The sequence below is a fragment of the Gopherus evgoodei genome, chromosome 3, assembly GCF_007399415.2.
Source record: "Gopherus evgoodei ecotype Sinaloan lineage chromosome 3, rGopEvg1_v1.p, whole genome shotgun sequence".
Classification (NCBI taxonomy): domain Eukaryota; kingdom Metazoa; phylum Chordata; order Testudines; family Testudinidae; genus Gopherus; species Gopherus evgoodei.
Window position 1 is genome coordinate 74,821,805 of NC_044324.1, and position 8,520 is coordinate 74,830,324.

An 8,520-nucleotide genomic window follows, 5' to 3' on the forward strand; every position below is an offset into this window, starting at 1 on the left:
GAATAAGGCTGTTTATTCAATATTCTTTTAAGCAATTGACCCTGTATTTTGTCACCTTAATACAGAGAGACCATTTGTATGTATTTTTTCTTTCTTTTTTTATATAAAGCTTTCTTTTAAGACCTGTTGGAGTTTTCTTTTCTGGGAAATTTCAGGGAAATTGAGTCTGTACTCACCAGGGAATTGGTGGGAGGAAGAAATCAGGGGGAGATCTGTGTGTGTTGGATTTGCTAACCTGATTTTGCATTCCCTCTGGGTGAAGAGGAAAGTGTTTTTGTTTCCAGGACTGGGAACGGAGAGGGGGAGTCACTCTGTTTGGATTCACAGAGCTTGTGTCTGTGTATCTCTCCAGGAGCACCTGGAGGGGGGAAGGGAAAAAGGATTATTTCCCTTTGTTGTGAGACTCAAGGGATTTGGGCCTTGGGTCCCCAGGGAAGGTTTTTCAGGGGGACCAGAGTGCCCCAAAACACTCTAATTTTTTGGGTGGTGGCAGCAAGTACCAGGTCCAAGCTGGTAACTAAGCTTGGAGGTTTTCATGCTAACCCCCATATTTTGGACGCTAAGGTCCAAATCTGGGACCTAAGGTTTGACAGGGACCCACATGAAAGACCCCCTAAACTTATTTTTACCAGCTTAGATTAAAAACTTCCCCAAAGAACAAATTCTTTTCTAGCCTTAGTATCGCTGCCACCACCAAGTGATTTAAACAAACATTTAGGGAGGGCCACTTGGAGCCATACATTCCCCAAATATCCCCCCAAGCCTCTACTCTCCCTTTCCTGGGGAGCCTTGAGAATAATTTCCTCACCAATTGGTACAGGTGAACACAGATCCAAACCCTTGGATCTTAAGAACTATCATGGTAGAATTCCCCACTCTGAACCTTAGCGTCCAAAAGATGAGGTACCAGCATGAATTCCTCTAAGCTCAGTTACCAGCTTAGTACTTGTAGCGCTGCCACCAACCAGGAATTCCAGTGCCTGGTACACTCTGGTCCCCCCAAAACCTTGCCCGGGGACCCCCAAGACCCAGACCCTCTGGATCTTAACACAAGGAAAGTAAACCCTTTCCCTCACCGTTGCCTCTCCCAGGCTTCTCCTCCCTGGGTTACCCTGGAAGATCGCTGTGATTCAAACTCCTTGAATCTTAAAACAGAGAGGAAAATTCACCTTCCCCCTCCTTCTCTCTCCCCCAGAGAGAAAGTAATCCTAACAGAGAGAGAAAATTAACCTCTCTCTCCCCCTTCCCTCCTTTCTCCCCACCAATTCCCTGGTGAATCCAGACCCAGTCCCCTGGGGTCTCACCAGAATAAAAAAAAATAAATCAGGTTCTTAAACAGAAAAGCTTTTAATTATAGAAAGAAAAAACAGTAAAAATTATCTTTGTAAATTTAAAATGGAATAGGTACAGGGTCTTTCAGCTATAGATACTGGGAATACCCTCCCAGCCTAAGTATACAAGTACAAATTAAAATCCTTTCAGCAAAATACAAATTTGAACTCCTTCCAGCCAAATACACATTTGAACTCCTCCCAGCCAAATACACATTTGCAAATAAAGAAAACAAACATAAGCCTAACTCGCCTTATCACCTAGTACTTACTATTTTGAATCTATAAGAACCTGTATCAGGGAGATTGGAGAGAACCCTAGTTGCACGTCTAGTCACTCTCAGAACCCAGAGAGAACAACCACCAAAAACTAACAGCGCACACAAAAACTTCCCTCCCTCAAGATTTGAAAGTATTCTGTCCCCTGATTGGTCCTCTGGTCAGGTGACAGCCAGGCTCACTGAACTTGTTAACCCTTTACAGGCAAAAGAGACATGAAGTACTCCTGTTCTATTAACCCTTAACTATCTGTTTATGACAAGAACAATGAAAATCAATCAGGTTCTTTAAAAGAATTTTTATTAAAGAAAAGGTAAAAGAATCACCTCTGTAAAATCAGGATGGTAAGTACTTTACAGAATAACAAAAGACTCAAGAACACAGAGGATCTCCCCTCTAGGAAAAACCTTAACGTTACAAAAACAGGGATAAACCTCCCTCTTAGCACAGGGAAATTCACAAGCTAAAACAAAAGTTAATCTAACGCATTTCTTTTCTGCTATTACTTACTATTTCTGCAAGACTAGATGCTTAGTTCAGATATACTTAAGAAGATGGACTTTCCCTGCCTGGTTTCTTGGCTGGCTCCAAGAGACACAGACTAAAACTTTCCCCCACAGATTTGAAAGTATCTTCTCCCGTTGGTCCTTTTGGTCAGGTGTCACCCAGGTTATCTGAGCTTCTTTACTCTTTACAGGTAAAAGAGGCATTAACCCTTTAAAGGGTAAAGAGGGATTTTATGCTACCTTTAGCTGTATGTTTATGACAGCTGTTCACTCACGTCAAGTTATATATCCCATGATACCCTGCAAAGGTGAAATCAGCTTTGGCACTGGAAAATATATATCTTCTCTGACAGGTTTCATTCGCTCTGTGTCCTGATACAAGCTGAGGGAGGTACCTTCACAGGCAACTGATTTGGAATGTAATATCCAAAGCAGAGATGAGGAAAGGCACATCCTGCTACCAGAAAAACAAGGTAAAAACTAATAGGTCAAATTTGTCTTGGGTGACACACAGAATGCTTTTAGTTAGTAAATAGTGAGGATATAAATACTGGTAGTTATGGGGGCATGTAAAGTGAATTGAATGCTGTGAGAATTACTACTCAGAAGGACTAGTAACATGTCTTTCTTGTCTGTATTGTACTGCTTTGTCTTTGGATAATATGTCTGGCTGAGTTTGGTTAGCTGGTCTCAAATATGCTTAAATATCTTGGCCTCTTACTGAAATTTAGCGGGGCGAGGAAGAGGGAGTTGGTTGGCCCTCTTCCACTACCAGGAGAAAGGCCAAAGGGGAGGAGGATCCTGAGACAAACAGGTCCCCAGAACTAATGGGGAGAGGCTAGCACCACAATTTGGTCAGACTGAAAGGACAGGCAAGGCCAACGAGGGAGTTAAAAGCTCAGGGTCCATCCTCCATTTGAGCCAGGGAGCAAGAGCAGCAGCCCAGAACAGAGTCAAGGAGGGTGCAGCACAGAGCCGGAGAAGCATCAGCACAATTAAGTCTCCTCCTCTCAGCAGGGTTGTGTGAGCTGGTCGAGGGAGTGAGGAAAAACTGGACCTGTTTCCCAAAGTCTGTTGAGAAGGCATTAAGCACCAGACCCAGAGAAGGAGATGGCCTGACAGGAGGCCAGAACCGACAGTGGAGAACGGGTTCTGTCACAGATGCCCACACCTCTCCTGGGTGAGTGCCACACTAACAGCATCACAGCAGCACATAAGGATTTGTAAATGACACCAGACTCAAATTTTTTTTTGTTAATGTAAAGTTCATTGCACTTTAGAGATGGCTGCGTTGAACAAGCCATTTCCTCATAGTGCTTATGTTGTGATATGTTCTTTAATCCCCAAGGAAACAATTTTGGTGTAAATAAATGATTTACATGTTTAAGTGAATTGCAGTGATTATGGGTTAAAAGGGTAAAAAGTGAGTTAGGAGTAATCTGGAGTAGGAGCACTCTTGTCCCTCCCCAGAGTTGCCCCTGGAGAGACTGTGGGAAACAACCAACCAGGAATCCCTGGACTCTGTCATCCATGTGTAGTGTGAGGCCTGCACATGTGGTCTAGGAGGGAAAGTTGAGGTGAGCAGGTACTAGGGTGAAATGAATCAGGGCGGGGACTCAAATCCTTTTGTCACTTGGTTCAGCTGGGGTACTGTGTACATACAGAAATTCCCCTACTAAGGTGAGATAAATCGTCTGCTTACATCAGCACGGTACATGATCAGGCAGTAACTTCTGAAGTTAGTCAATGATCTGTTTAATAGGCCACACAGAATTACTGATGAGACAGACAATTTGCCAGGCAGCAAAACACAGGCCTGTGTATGCTACAATGAAATACCTTTTTAAACAACAGTTGTCATTGAAGCTACTCTAAACTAACCCCTGCCATGTGAGAGGTGTAATTTTTTGTAACCTTGACCGATATCAGGTGATGTAGGCCAGGAAATAAACTCAGCCTCTTACCAGTACTCTAGGGCACCACATCCTTATTACTGCTTTATACCCCATTAGATACAAAGTCACAACATCATGAAGGGAGTGAAATCTTTGACTGAGATGATGTTCTGAAACAAAGAAGTGACAGGGCATCCATCCTTCTGCTACAGGAAATGTAAAATGTTTATTAAATATTACAAGAATCAGCCTGAAGTACCCCAATATGGGTGCAAAAGCTCTAACCTCTCCTCTCTCATTCAGTTCTTCCATACAACCCTAGTCCACCTTTCTCCTTCACAGCAGTAACAAACAATGCAACCTCTCTTACAGCTGGAAGGATGGAAAACTCGTAGGGAGATAGTTCACAACACACCAAGAATTACAAGAGGAGCACAAGCTCCATCTGCAGTCTCAAAAGCTGAGACTCTCCCATCTTGCCCAGAGACTATGAGATTAAAGCTGGTTCCCCAGCAAAGGCTGCCCACATGGCAGCATACCACATTATTCAGTGGGTGAGCCCAAGGCCAAAAAAAAAAAATCAACCTTTAATTTTAATGTGCAAGGTGGAGGCAATAATATAAGTGCAGACAGTAGTTTGCTGAGTCTACACTGCTCTTTTCGTATTTGCACCTAACCACATCAGTCATAAAGCGCTGTTCTGAACTGAAATTACGCAGCTCGCAAATAGCTGGGTGCAGCAATATACTTTGCTTGTACAGACCACAATGAAGTTTTCTTATTTGGCAGATGCTAAGCTCCATGGCAAATATAAAAAACAGTGACATACTGTAACTAGAGGTCAACTCCTTAAGCTTAATTTTGAAGTAAACTTTTGATATATTTGTAGTTTTGCCTGGCAACAGCATTTTGAAGTCAAGTATTTGTGAATTTTTAAAATAAAATGTTCAGACAAGACAGTGAAAAGAATATGGCCCTCTTCTAGCAGTTTCTCCTCCCTTGCTGTTCACACCTCAACTGCTAGAAGAGGGCCTCATCCTCCCTGATTGAACTAACCTCGTTATCTCTAGACTGATTCTTGCCTGCATATTTATATCTGCCTCTGGAAATTTCCACTACATGCCTCTGATGAAGTGGGTTTCACCCACAAAACCTTATGTTCCAATACGTCTATTAGCCTTGATCTACACTATGAGTTTAGGTCCAATTTAGCAGCGTTAGACTGATTTAAACCTGCACCCATCCACACGACAAAGCCATTTTTGTCGACTTAAAGGGCTCTTAAAATTGATTTCTGTACTCCTCCCCGATGAGGGAATTAGCGCTGAAATCGACCCTGCTGGGTCTAATTTGGGGTAGTGTGGATGCAATTTGACGGTATTGGCCTCTGGGAGCTACCCCAGAGTGCTTCATTGTGACCGCTCTGGACAGCACTCTCAACTCAGATGCACTGGCCAAGTAGACAGGAAAAGCCCTGTGAACTTTTGAATTTCATTTCCTGTTTGGCCACTGTGATGAGCCGATCAGCACAGGTGACCATGGAGTCCCAAAATCACAAAAGAGCTCCAGCATGGACCGAATGGGAGGTACTGGATCTGATCGCTGTATGTGGAGATGAATCCATGCTATCCGAACTCCCTTCTAAAAGACGAAATGATTAAGCGCAGCCAGACACCAGGGCAGTTAGAAAAGTGCAGCAGTGCGCGCTGTGCATCAAAGAAGCTTTGAAAGCCAGTTTCATGACTGGCCAGGCTATGGCGTGAAAGTTCTGCTTGTTTTTCCTTGATGAAAACCCACCCCCTGGGTTCACTCTACTTCCCTGTAAGTCAACCGCTCTCCCCTCCCCCGTTTGATCTCCCCTTGCAAAGGCAATAAAGTCATTGTTTCAAATTCATGCATTCTTTATTAATTCATCACACAAATGAGGGGAAGACTGCCAAGGTAGCCTGGGAGGGGCAGGGAAGGAGGGAAGCACAGGGGTGGGGTAGTTGTAGGGGCACTCCCTAGAATGGCATGCAGCTCATCATAGAAGCAGAATATCTGGGACTGTGACCTGGAGTGGCCGTTTACCCCTCTGGTTCTTTGATAGGCTTGCCTGATATTCTAGGCAGGACTGAATCTCCATTAGATGAAACTTAAAGGGAATGACCTGGAGTCACTCCCATTTATGTCCAGGCACCCCGACTGACTTCACCAAGGCCAGCCAGGAGCACCCATGTCTGCTCAGGCACCCCCGACCAACCTCACCGAGGCCAGCCAGGAGGAACCAGGAGACAGCAGCAGATGGTACAATACAGCTGCTAACTGTCTTTGCTAACTTGCAAAGGCATGGAGCTGCTGCTGTGTAGCACTGTAGTACCGCGTCTGCCAGCAGCACCCAGGAAACATACGGTGACAGTGAGCTGAGAGTGCTCCATGCTTGCCATGGAATGTTGTCTGTATGGGTAATCCAGGGAAAAAAGCAAGAAACCATTTTTTGCCATTGCTTTCACGGGGGGGGGGGAGGAAGGGGGCTGATGACATGTACGCAGAACCACCCGTGACAATGTTTTTGCCTCATCAGGCATTGGGAGCTCAACCCAGAATTCCAGTGGGCGGCAGAGACTGTGGGATAACTACCCACAGTGCAATGCTCCAAAAATTGATACTAGCCTCAGTACTGTGGACGCACTCCACCAACTTAATTGTCTTAAGTGGGGACACACACAATAGACTGTATCAAATTGATTTTCAAAAAAATCGACATTAAATCAACCTAATTTTGTAGTGTAGACATACCCTTAGTCTATAAAGGTGCCACAGGACTCTTTATGGTGATTTTAATCACTACTATTTACGAGTTATTTCAAGGAACAAGAATTTAATTTAAAATGATAGTCAATTAGTCACAGGGTAGTTAAGAGGCAGCACTGAAATTGGGCATCAAGCAAAAGATCTTTAAAATTATCAACAAAGTGAGTGAGAGAGAATTCTGCAACACTTCACTGCCAGTCCTTAACTCAGTCAAAGCTTTCATTGACTTAATTGCTTCAGGAAGGACTGCAGAAGTTGGTCCTATTTCTTTGGAATGAGTAAAGAAAATAAAGGACACTTCATAGTAACCTTATTATAGATTTTATGGCATTTTGGCCAGTTCTCAAAGTTCTGCATACACCTGGAGGATCCATTAAAGGCTACCAAATTCCATTCTTTGTTTGCTACTTCTTAATATTATAGCCCTGTTCAGCGCTCCCGACTCAACAGAAACTCATTTACTTTTCTGAATTTGAAGCCATTTACAGTGGAATTGCACGAAATTGTAGGTAACTTGTTTATATAAATAGTGGAGGACCAACTACTAAAGTAAAATAACCTGCAAGGAATAATTCATGACATTCTGCAGGCTCTCAGTTTGTAGGGGGGTGGAGAAGAGGGCTGGGGGGGAAGACTTCTTTTGATCATATCCTCTCTCTAGTATTTATCAAATTATCTGATTTATCAGTGAAAATGTATCCCTACAGTGAGACCTGTCTTAAATGACTGCCAAGAGCCCAGCAAAGCTTGGTTGGCTAATACAAGTGGTATTTAGCTAGCGATAAAATACAAACTGTTTTTGAAATCCTAAGATATTTTAAATTTTTAACCTAAGATGGAAGGCTTTCTATTGTAGGCAGCGGCGGCTCCAGGCACCTGCACTCCAAGCGTGTGCCTGGGATGGCAAGCCGCAGGGGGCGCCCTGCCGGTCCCCGAGAGGGTGGCAGTCTGGCAGAACTTGGATGGCTTGCCTGCAGGAGGAGGTCTGCCGGTCCTGTGGATTTGGCAGCAATTCGGTGGAGGGTACACTGAAGCCGCGGGACCGGCAGACCTCCCGCAGGCAAGCCGCTGAAGGCAGCCTTCCTGCTGTGCTTGGGGCAGCAAAAAAGCTAGAGCCGTCCCTGATTATAGGCCTTTGGTACAAGTTTCACTGTAGTGTACTTGAAAATGCTACTATAAATTAGTAACTTACTTCAAGATTTCCACACAGATAATTTAAAACATTGCATTTGGGAATTAGATGCAGGCAGTAGATATGTGCCTTGCTTAAAAACTGAACCAGTGTTTATTAGAGTGTTTGGCCCAAATAGAGCAAATGTGCATCAAATATAATATTTCAGCTTTGAGATGGGGTCAGATCATTGCTGGAGGCACTAAGCAATACTAAGCTTCAGCCTGGAAAATCATTGCAGTACCCTGGGTTTTCTCTTCAGGCTATATCCTGCTCTCCATGGATTCAAGGGAAACATTATGTCTAACTCGCCTATTTTTCAGAAAATACTCCTCATCCAAAGAGAGAGACTTTTTATAAACTTGCAATTGATATGTTGGCAAATTCCATATGCTCTTAAACAGGTTTTTAAAATACCTCAAACAAACCTAATCCAGCCCTTAACAGTTGTTGGCAAAAACCTAAATGTATGAAAAGTCTGCAAACCAGTCTAAATTATATGGTGGGGTAAAAGTAAATCTTGATGTTCCATCACGAAGCAAAAG